This window comes from Dama dama, chromosome 23 (assembly GCF_033118175.1).
Source record: "Dama dama isolate Ldn47 chromosome 23, ASM3311817v1, whole genome shotgun sequence".
Lineage (NCBI taxonomy): Eukaryota > Metazoa > Chordata > Mammalia > Artiodactyla > Cervidae > Dama > Dama dama.
This window is the reverse complement of record NC_083703.1, coordinates 65048373-65058553: the sequence shown is the minus strand read 5'-3', so window position 1 is coordinate 65058553 and position 10181 is coordinate 65048373. Positions and strand designations below refer to the sequence as shown.

Genomic DNA, 10181 nt, shown 5'->3' with positions numbered 1-10181 from the left:
GCTATCATTTTAAATAGGAAGGTCAGGGAAGGCCTCATTAAGAAGGTAACATCTGATTACAACCTTAAGGAAATAGGAAGGAGCAAGACATGCATCTGTTTTGGAGCAGGGTGTCCTAGGTAAAGCTTCAGCAAATGCCAAGTCTCTAAGAAGCACAGACATGCCTTGGGTATTTAAGGAATAGCAAAGAGGCCAGTTGACTGGGAACAGACAGGATAAGGGGAAATCTGCAAGGGAGAGTTTGATAAGTGTACCTAGGCATTATTTTTTAACTTAAAAAAAAAAAGACCTTGGAACACATAGCTGGATAAACCATAAACTAAGAGCAAAAATAATAACTCATGTTTATTTTTTTTTCCACATTTATTGACTATTTCCTGTGAGTTCAGTTCAGTTCAGTCGCTCAGTCGGGACTCTTTGAGACCCCATAGACTGCAGCACACCAGGCTTCCCTGTCCATCACCAACCCCCAGAGTTTACTCATACTCAAGTCCATTGAATAGGTGATGCCATCCAACCATCTCATTCCCTGTCATCCCCTTCTCCTCCTGCTTTCAATCTTTCCCAGCATCAGAATTCTTTTCCAGTGAGTCAGTTCTTCACGTCAGGTGGCCAAAGTATTGGAGTTTCAGCTTCAGGATCAGTCCTTCCAGTGACTATTCAGGACTGATTTCCTTTAGGACTGACTGGTTGGATCTCCTTACAGTCCAAGGGACTCTCAAGAGTCTTCTCCAATGCCACAGGTTAAACGCACCAATTCTTCGGCACTCAGCTTTCTTTATAGTCCAACTCTCACATCCATACATGACTACTAGAAAAACCATAGTTTTGACTAGACAGACTTCTGTCAGCAAAGTAATGTCTGTTTTTTAATATGCTGTCTAGGTTGGTCATAGCTTGTCTTCCAAGGAGCAAGCATCTTTTAATTTCACAGCTGCAATCACCATCTGCAGTGAGATTTTGGAGCCCAAGAAAATAAAGTCTCTCACTGTTTCCATTGTTTTCTCATCTATTGGGCATGAAGTGGTGGGACCGGATGCCATGCTCTTACTTTTCTGAATGTTGAGCTTTAAGCCAACTTTTTCACCTCAAGAGGCTCTTTAGCTCTTCCTGTGAGTTAGGCCACTGTAAGCTTCACATACATTATCTTACTAAATCTTCTCCGTATTATTTTACTTAATCCTCAGATCAGCCTGTGAACCTGGGGAAACTGAAACAATTGCGAGTTTAAGTAAATTGAACAGAACTGTACTATGTAGGGGAACAGATGAGAGCCCATATCTGTTCTCACTTGCTCTATACCTACCCTTCTCTATTAGAATTGCTGGGTGAATCTATTATATTCCACATGATTAATCTGAGTGAAGGTGCTTCACTGTAATTGTAGGGAAATATTATTATTAGATATATGGGTGTGACTTGGCATATGATTATGAAAACAAAGCCTATAGACCTTAAGAAGGGCACTGAGAATTAAGTGGAGGTATAATTTAAACTGAGGGTAATTGGAAAAGACATACAAAGAAGATAGCATTTGAGTTGAACCTTGAAGAGCTTCCGTGATAGCTCAGCTGGTAAAAGAATCTGCCTGTAATGCAGGATACCACGGTTCGATTTCTGGGTCAGGAAGATCTGCTGGAGAAGGGATAGGCTATCCAACCCAGTATTCTTGGGCTTCCCTGGTGGCTCAACTGGTAAAGAATCTTCCCACAATGCAGGAGACCTGGGTTTGATCCCTGGGTTGGGAAGACCCCCTGGAGAAGGGAAAGGCTACCCACTCCAGTATTCTAGCCTGGAGAATTACATGGACTGTGTAGTCCATAGGGCTGCAAAGAGTTGGACACAACTGAATGACTTTCACTCACTTTCATGTATTAGTCAAGTTCATGGAGGGAGGTAGAGACCACCTGTTATCTGAAGAGAGACAATTTGATATAATGAATTATCAACCATGTAACTGAAGAAGTAGAAGAAATCTAAGCTACTGTGAAGGCAGTAATTGTTAATTGTAGGAACACCTACAACTCATAGGGCTGAGGGAGCAAAGGGAAGAGGTTGGAATGATTAAAATGTATACACTTAGAGGAAGTGCTAAACAGAACTGAAACAGACCTCTGAAGAGGAGGCCATACTTGGTGTCTGCTTGTGTCTCTGAACTCAGAGGGGTTGGGACCAAGACCTTTGTGAAGGAGTCACTGAGCAGTCAGTGCTAATGAGACTGATCCTGTAAACATTGTAAAATTACAAACCGGTTTCCAGAAGGGAGGGAGATTGGGAGTGGAGAGAAATAAATAAGGAGATTGAGACATACAAACTTTCAGTTGCAAAATAGATGAGTCATGGGTATGAAATATAGTGTGAGGAATATAGTCAATAATTATGTAATATCTTTGTAAAGGCAACAGGTAATAACTAGACTTATCAAGGTATATATTTTGAAATGTATAGAAATGTTAAATCATTATATTGTGTAACAGTAACTAACATAGCCTTGTAGGTCAATTATACATCAAAAACAAGCAAACATGGGACTTCCTTGGTGGTCTAGTGGTTAAGACTCTGCACTCCCAAAGCAGGTGGCCCAGGTTTGATACCTGGTCAGGGAACTTGATCCCACATGTCACAACTAAAGATCCTACATGCTGCAAGTAAGACCTGACACAGCCAAATAAATAAATAAAAATATATATTAAAAAAAGAAAAAAAAAAACTAGCAAACATTTCTTTAAAATGGATAACCAGCAAGGACCTACTATATAGCACAGACAACTCTGCTCAGTGTTTTGTGGTAGCCTGGATGGGAGGGGAGTCTGAGGGAGAATGGATACATGTATCTGTATGGCTGAGTCCCTTTGCTGTCCACCTGAAACTATCACAACATAGTTAATCAGCTATACCCCAATACAAAATAAAAAGTGAAGAAAACAACAAAAAGCAAACAGACATAGAGAATGAGATCAGATTTGTGGCGAACAGGGGGAAGTAGTTCAGGGGAGAGGGAATGGGGTGAAGGAAGTCAAAAGGTACAAACTTTCAGTTATGAGATAAATAAATGAACTTCTCTGGTGGTCGAGTGGTGAAGAATCTGCCTGTCAGTTCAGAAGATATGGGTTCAATCCCTGGTCCAGGAAAATTTCACATGCCTTGAGCTACTTAAGCCCATGTACCAAAACTATTGAACCTGTGCTCTGGAGTCTTTGAGCCACAACCACTGAAACCACATGCTGCAGCTACTGAGCCTGCATGCCTAGAGCCCATGCTCCATTACAAGAGAAGTCACTGCAATGAGAAGCCAGGGCACTGCAACTAGAGAAAGCCCACGTGCAACACTGAAGACCAAGTATAGCCAAAAATAAATAATTTAAAAAAAGAAATTATTTCAATATCCTGAAAATAGGGAAAAATGTGATGTGATCTAGAAACCAGGGATTTGGGGGACTTTTATCTCCCTGAAGCATTTTGTTATAGAATCTGGGGGTCCTTAGATGACCCTTCCCTTTCTTTCCTTCTTTTTTAAATTGAGGTAAAATTCATATAATACAAAAGAAAATTAACAATGAGTCATGCTAAACTATACATTTTTTTGGCATTTCCTACATTCATAATGTTGTGCAACCATCTCCAGTCACTAGTTCCAGAGCAATTTCAACACTCTGAAAGGAAAGCTCATACTCATTAAGTAGTTATTCCCCACTCCTCCTTCCTCCTAGCCCCTGGAAACCACTAGTCTGCTGCTTTCTGTCTCTATGAATTTACCTATTTTAAATGCTTCATATACATGGAATTATGTGACTTTTTGTGTCTGGCATTTTTTATTTAGCATAATGCTTTTGAGGTTCCTCTACTTGGTAGCATGTATCAGTACTTCAATCTTTTTCATGGCTGAATAATACTCTCCTGTACGGATATACCACTTTCAGTTTATATAGTTATCACTTGATGGACATTGGTGTTGAGTTCATTTTCAGCTATTATGAATAATACTGTTATGAATATTTGTGTACAGGTATTTGTTTGAAGACAGGCTTTCAATTTTCTTGGGTCTATACTTAGAAGTGAAATTGCTGGGTCATATGATAATTCTATACTTAACTTTTTGAGGAGCTGCCAAACTGTTTTCTACAACAGTTGTACCATTTTACATTCACCCAGCAATGTCTAGAAAGTCCTACTTTCTCCACATTCTTACCAAAATCTTTCTTTTACAGCAACTGCACACAAGTCATGTTCATACTGCCCATATTCCAACTCTGATGCTTCATCTCTATATTGAATTGCTGCTGCTGCTAAGTCACTTCAGTCGTGTCCGACTCTGTGCAACCCCATAGATGGCAGTCCACCAGGCTCCCCCGTCCCTGGGATTCTCCAGGCAAGAACACTGGAGTGGGTTGCCATTTTCTTCTCCAATGCATGAAAGTGAAAAGTGAAAGTGAAGTCGCTTAGTCGTGTCCGACTCTTAGTGACCCCGTGGACCGCAGCCCACCAGGCTCCTCTGTCCATGGGATTTTCCAGGCAAGAGTGCTGGAGTCGGGTACCATTGCCTTCTCTGCTATATTGAGTTAGGACTTGCTTCTTTAGAGATGTTTGTGCACTTCATGTCCCTTTGGGTCTCCTCCAGAAAATGACTGTTAAGGACTTTTTTTTTCTTGCTCAAAAACAAACAGAAAAATTGAGTCTATTAGACACACCCTTTCAGAGATGTTGTCTTTCTGGGCTATTCATTTTCATTCACTCATATCATGGAATTACATGCTTTTCATTTAAAATCACTGTGGCTTGATGATTCTTTGGTTTTTCATCCATCACTTTCAAGGTGTATCTCCATCTTGTGATGCCTTGTCAGCAGAATCTTCCTCTCCATTGCTAGATTTGCTTAAATTCCAAATCTTTTGCAATACTATGTTTGATTGAATTTCTTTTTGCTTCTGTTAGCAGATGTTTTCAACAATACTCTGCCTCCTAATTTTCAATGTTTTATCCATTTCTCTGGTTGTTGAATCATAATATTTTGGAATTAAACATATTGCTTTTGTGGTCCTCTAAACTTGCTTCTGCCATTCCTTCATTTTATTTTTTTTTCATTCCTTCATTTTAAAGAAAATTAATATTGCCCAATTTATATGCATTTGTGAAAACTCATATATTAGTACAATTAAGATTTTTCATTTCACTGTATGTAAAATTTATCTCACTGAAAACAAACAAACAAAAAAAAAACCAAAACCAAATGTGAATAACTACTAAACTCTCTGGAGAAGGAAATGGCAACCTACTCCAGTATTCTTAGCTGGAAAATTCCATGGACAGGAGAGCCTGGTGGGCTACAGTCCATGGGGTTGCAAAGAGTTGGACACGACTTAGCAACTGAGCACTAAACTCTAGTTAAAAAATACACAATGCTGAAGAGTTTAGAGATGGTATGCATTAATCTCTGAAATTTTGAAACGCATTAAAAAATTAAGCTGGATACCTGGATGGAAAGAGGGATAGGCAAATGATTGGTAAAATATGTGGTAAAACAAATATTGAAAAATGTTAAATTCAAAATAATTGTTAAGCATATGTATTATTTTCTCAGCCTGTTTGATAATTCTTATAGTAAAATTTAAAAAAAATCCTTAATTGCTCTGATGACTTACGTCAATCAGTTCTTTGTAGAAGATTTTGTGATCATTTCCATCATTGTCTGAACCCATCAATTTATTTAATCCAATTCAAGTAAGTAAACAACATTTAGAGGAATAAATGAGAATGTATAGAAAATGCTTTGTAAACTGTGTAGAACTTTATAACCATGCTATTATTAATTTTATGATGGTCAAGGGATTGAGTCTGTGTAAAATTTTAATATAAACCACTATCCCAAACATATTCCCTGGCAGTCCAGTGGTTACAATTCTGAATTCTCACTGCCAAGGGCCCAGGTTCAACCCCTGACCAGGGAACTAAGATCCTGCAAGCCACATGGTGTGGCAAAAAAAAAATTAAATTTAAAGAAAAAAAGAGAAGAAGAGTTCTCTAACTGAACTGGAAAGTCTTAAAGGAAAGAGACTGTGTTTTTTATTTATTTGGTCCTCACAAATTGTCCACTGAGTGCCAAAAATTAAAAAGGTACTAAGCACAGAATGAAACAGTAAATGGTACATTTCACAGATAAAACTCTAAAAGAAAAGGGGACAGGGGACATCCTTGGTGGTCCAGTGGTTAAGAATCTGCCTTCCAATGCAGGGGGCCTGGGTTCTATCCCTGCTTTGGGAACTAAGATGCCACATGTGAGGGGGCAACTAAGTTCTCGCACCAGAACCCATGCACCACATCAGGAGATGCAGCTCAAGGAAGACTCAGGGCAGCCAAAAACAAAAGGGTAGGGGCAAAACAAGGCTATTAAGAGGTACTAACTGTTCTCTATAAAATAAATAAGCTATCAAGATATATTGTACAGCACAGGGCATATAGCGAATATTTTATAATAACTATAAATGTAGTATAACCTATAAAAGTTTTGAATCAATATATAGTGAACCTAGAACAACATACTTCAATCAAACAAACCTCTAAAGGAATGTTCTAAATTTGTTATAGCTTATTAAATTTTTGCCATTTTTATGTTTAATCTAAAATAATGTTTGTTTTTTAAATAATTTTTTGAGGGAGTCCCCTCATGGCCTAGTAGTTAGAATTCCAGGTTCAATCTCTGGTCAGGGAACTGAGATCCCACAAGCTGGGTGGTGTGGCCAAGAAATAAATAGTGTCTTGCATAATCTTTATCATCATGGGATGGACAGATGGACAAATAAGTGGCTGGTGATATACCCATGAAACAGCTCTTAAGGACGAATTTATGCAAATTCCTTTTGGATATGTCACTACAATGCTCCTGATATTATGGCCAGTAGACAGGCAAGTATTCGAAATGAATGCCAAATTCAATCTTTAAGTAGATTGATTATACAATCAAGTCCAAATGAGGGTGGAGGGGGATGATTTGATCCTCCCAAATCAGGCAAAAGTCCTAAGGCTGGCAAAATTACCTCCACTAGTATGAAATGGGATTAAGTTTCTCATTGTTACAGAGACTTAGAGGGAAAAAAGAAAGTTCATAGTGTCCCCAGCGGCTCAAGAACTGCTGGAATCTGTCAGGTAAAGTATGCAAACAGTTGTTGGTTCAGGTCAGAAACTCTGGCCAATCAGAAACCTTGGTCCTCTGAGATAATATCTGAATTCTCTTGGAATGTTAATATCAAAATTTTTTGAGATAATAAAACCTTTCTGTTATAAGCATCTTTTTACTCAGAGAAATTTCAATTTAAAGACAAATCTTTTATATTAAGAATACTTTGTACATATGTATGTTATATGTTAGTCACTCAGTTGTGTCTGACTCTTTGTGACCCCAAGGACTGCAGCCTGCAAGGCTCTTCTGTCCTGGGAATTCTCCAGGCAAGAATATTGGAGTTGGTAGCCAGTCCCTTCTTCAGGGGACCTTCCTGACCCAGAGATCTAACCAGGGTCTCCTGCATTGCAGGTGGATTCTTTACTATCTGAGCCATCAGCGAAACCCACTTTATACATTTCTGTATTTAAATTGTAATGTTTAAAGGAACTTGGGATACTAGAAATTCAGGTAAAAAATGTGATTAAGTAACGAGATTTGTCATTTTAATTGGAAATGTATGAGACTACATTAGAATATTTTAAGAACGTTTAAAACACTATATATGTGATTTTAATCTTTTAAGTTTAGAAGAGTTTATATACTTGGAAAAGTTTTAAAGTACTCAAAAATAACACATCAAAAAAAAACACATCATGTTAAACTGACAAAAGCCTACTAAATTTGAGGACATTTATCTAACATAAATGGGACCGACTTTTTGAAGGGAGTTTAGTCCATTCAATTTGAATTCCACTCAATATTAATAGAAAAAGTGAAAGTCATTCTAATATTCTAGTTAGATTTATAAATAAAACAAAATTTCTAAGTCAGTCTTAAGGTCTCAAGGAAACTAGATTAAAACGCACTTATTCTATACGTTGAATGTTAACTTTTAAAATGCAAGTATGAAAAATAGCATCTTCTGTCCAGAAAAGTCATACATGAACGTTAAAAAACTCACATTGGCAAAATATATTTAATTATCAGCCAAATTCTCTAAGCATAATATCTGTTACCTTCTTTATCCCAGGCCCTTAGTTAGCCTGTGGTCTCCTCTTCACAAGTTTTAAGATAGAATGATATTCTTGGTTGCGATGATTTAACCCAATTACCTTCGAGGCAAAAGAATTGAGAACATAATGATGAAAAGGGAAGGAGTACATGAGCCAGACAGAGAGAGGTTTTGCATGGTGAATAAAAAGCATATCATATTTTTAACATTTCCTTTTAAATACATAAAAATACTTTCATTTTAGAGACTGAGTTTTTCAGTTGGAGTTTCTTGTTTGTGTGCTAAATTGCCAGGTTCACTCTGATCATTCTGGAATAGAAAACAATTTAAGAGATATTGAATACTCAAGTAACTTAGAGTTTAAAATATTTCTTTTCTCAAATAAGAAGTCTAGAGGTTAAAGTCAGATTCTGTGCAGTCATATTCCCAAACAAAATTAAGTAGGGGCCACCATCTATGTTTTAATATTTTCACAATTAACAAGTCACAACACTAGAATTAAAGGGAAAAACAAAGGCAAAGGTTAGCTTGTCTTCTCTAAAATAATTGTGTTTCAATATAATGTGATGATTTTCAACATTCAAAAAATGAAGAGTGAGTTTTCAGGAAAAGAAGTTAAGGGAGTATTACTAATTATACAAAATCTATTCATTCTCTAAAAGAAACACCTAAGTGCAAAGTTAATCTGAAATGCAAAGCCTCTTTACACCAAGATTTCCTCTAAATATTTTATTTAGAGATAATAGAAGTTAACTTTTTTGAGGATTAAATATTTGCCAGGCATTTTACATGGCAAAAGAGGATATTACCTCATTCAATCCTTTCTATACTCCTATTAGGCCTTCATTCATCCATTCATTGATTTAATGAGTTTATACCTGCGCATCTGGCTAAGTGCTTAGGATTCACTAGCGAGCATTACTGGTCTTCCCCACTAAAAAGTTTAGTAATTGCACTCTTCTTCACAGGAAGAAACGGAGGGTAGGTTCATTTACTTGTCCAAGGTCACAGTATTGGAGTAGCTACACAAACTCATCTCAAATCTTTGCAGTCAATTATTAAGCTGTCAACAGACTTCTAGATTTTCTCTTCAAGATTTTTTTGCTTTGAATTTTTTTCTAAATTTTTCAACCATTTTTATCTTAGAGTTTAAAGTCTTGTAGACAATGAATGACCTCTCCGCTCTCCGCTTTTTCACCGCGTAGACCAAAGAACAAGTGTTGACTGTACATTCTAACTGCCACGCATCTGGGAGACTTCAGGAACAAGGAGTCAAATCCCAGGGGGATTATTATTCACTCGCTAAGGCATGTCCAACTTTTTGCGAGCCCATAGAATGCAGATTTCCTTGTCCTTCACTTTGCTCAGTTTCATGTCCATTGAGTACATACCAAGGGGAATGAATGAAGAAACAATAGCAACCCCCACACAAGGTCAGATTATAAATTCGAGGGACACAGAGCTGGACCACTGCCAAGGGATGCAGTGTTTTTTCACCTTCTCTTTGCCTTTGCCCACTACTTCCAAGGGTATTTTGAAGCTAGGCAGTCAACGCAGTGCCTGGTCCACTGGCTCCACAGGCCGAGAGATCTTTTTGTTTCACACTCTTAGCCCCCTACCCCTAAACGTCTCTTTTCATCTTCTCTCTTGCTTGCTTTTCACTCCGTCTTCACCCTTCGCAGATAATCTGTATAACAGCGTTTCGTTTTATTCTAGAGCCATATGGACGAGATTGGTTTACAGCGACCTTGACAGACACCTGGGTGGGAGGCCCGGGGGAGGGGGCAACCGTCAACTCAGAAACCTTCTGATAGCTCAAGGGCGGTGCCACGAGGAGGCGGCGACCACTGAACTCCACTCAGTGATGAGTTTTCTGAAAGATTGACGGTACGGGTACCAACTGTCTTTGCGCTAGCAACTTGCGCGATCTCGCGAGATGTGGACGCCGATCGGGAGAAGGGACTCAAAGGCGCCTTTCTGAGTGGGGGATGGGAATATCTGTGGCGCAATCAT

General features: G+C 38.3%; 1 long non-coding RNA gene across 3 annotated transcripts; it reads right to left on the bottom strand.

Annotated features, from left to right (window-relative positions):
- Positions 1-385: 385 nt before the first annotated feature.
- LOC133045069 (uncharacterized) lies at positions 386-10001 on the bottom strand. 3 transcript variants are annotated; one of them, XR_009690112.1, is made up of 3 exons: positions 8978-10001; positions 8173-8477; positions 386-1210 (listed from the first exon to the last, which is right to left on the bottom strand). It is a non-coding gene; the product is annotated as an uncharacterized LOC133045069 (long non-coding RNA). The 3 variants fall into 3 exon arrangements; XR_009690114.1 differs by having other exon boundaries at positions 9047-10001; XR_009690113.1 differs by having other exon boundaries at positions 8173-8268; positions 8978-10000.
- Positions 10002-10181: the final 180 nt, after the last annotated feature.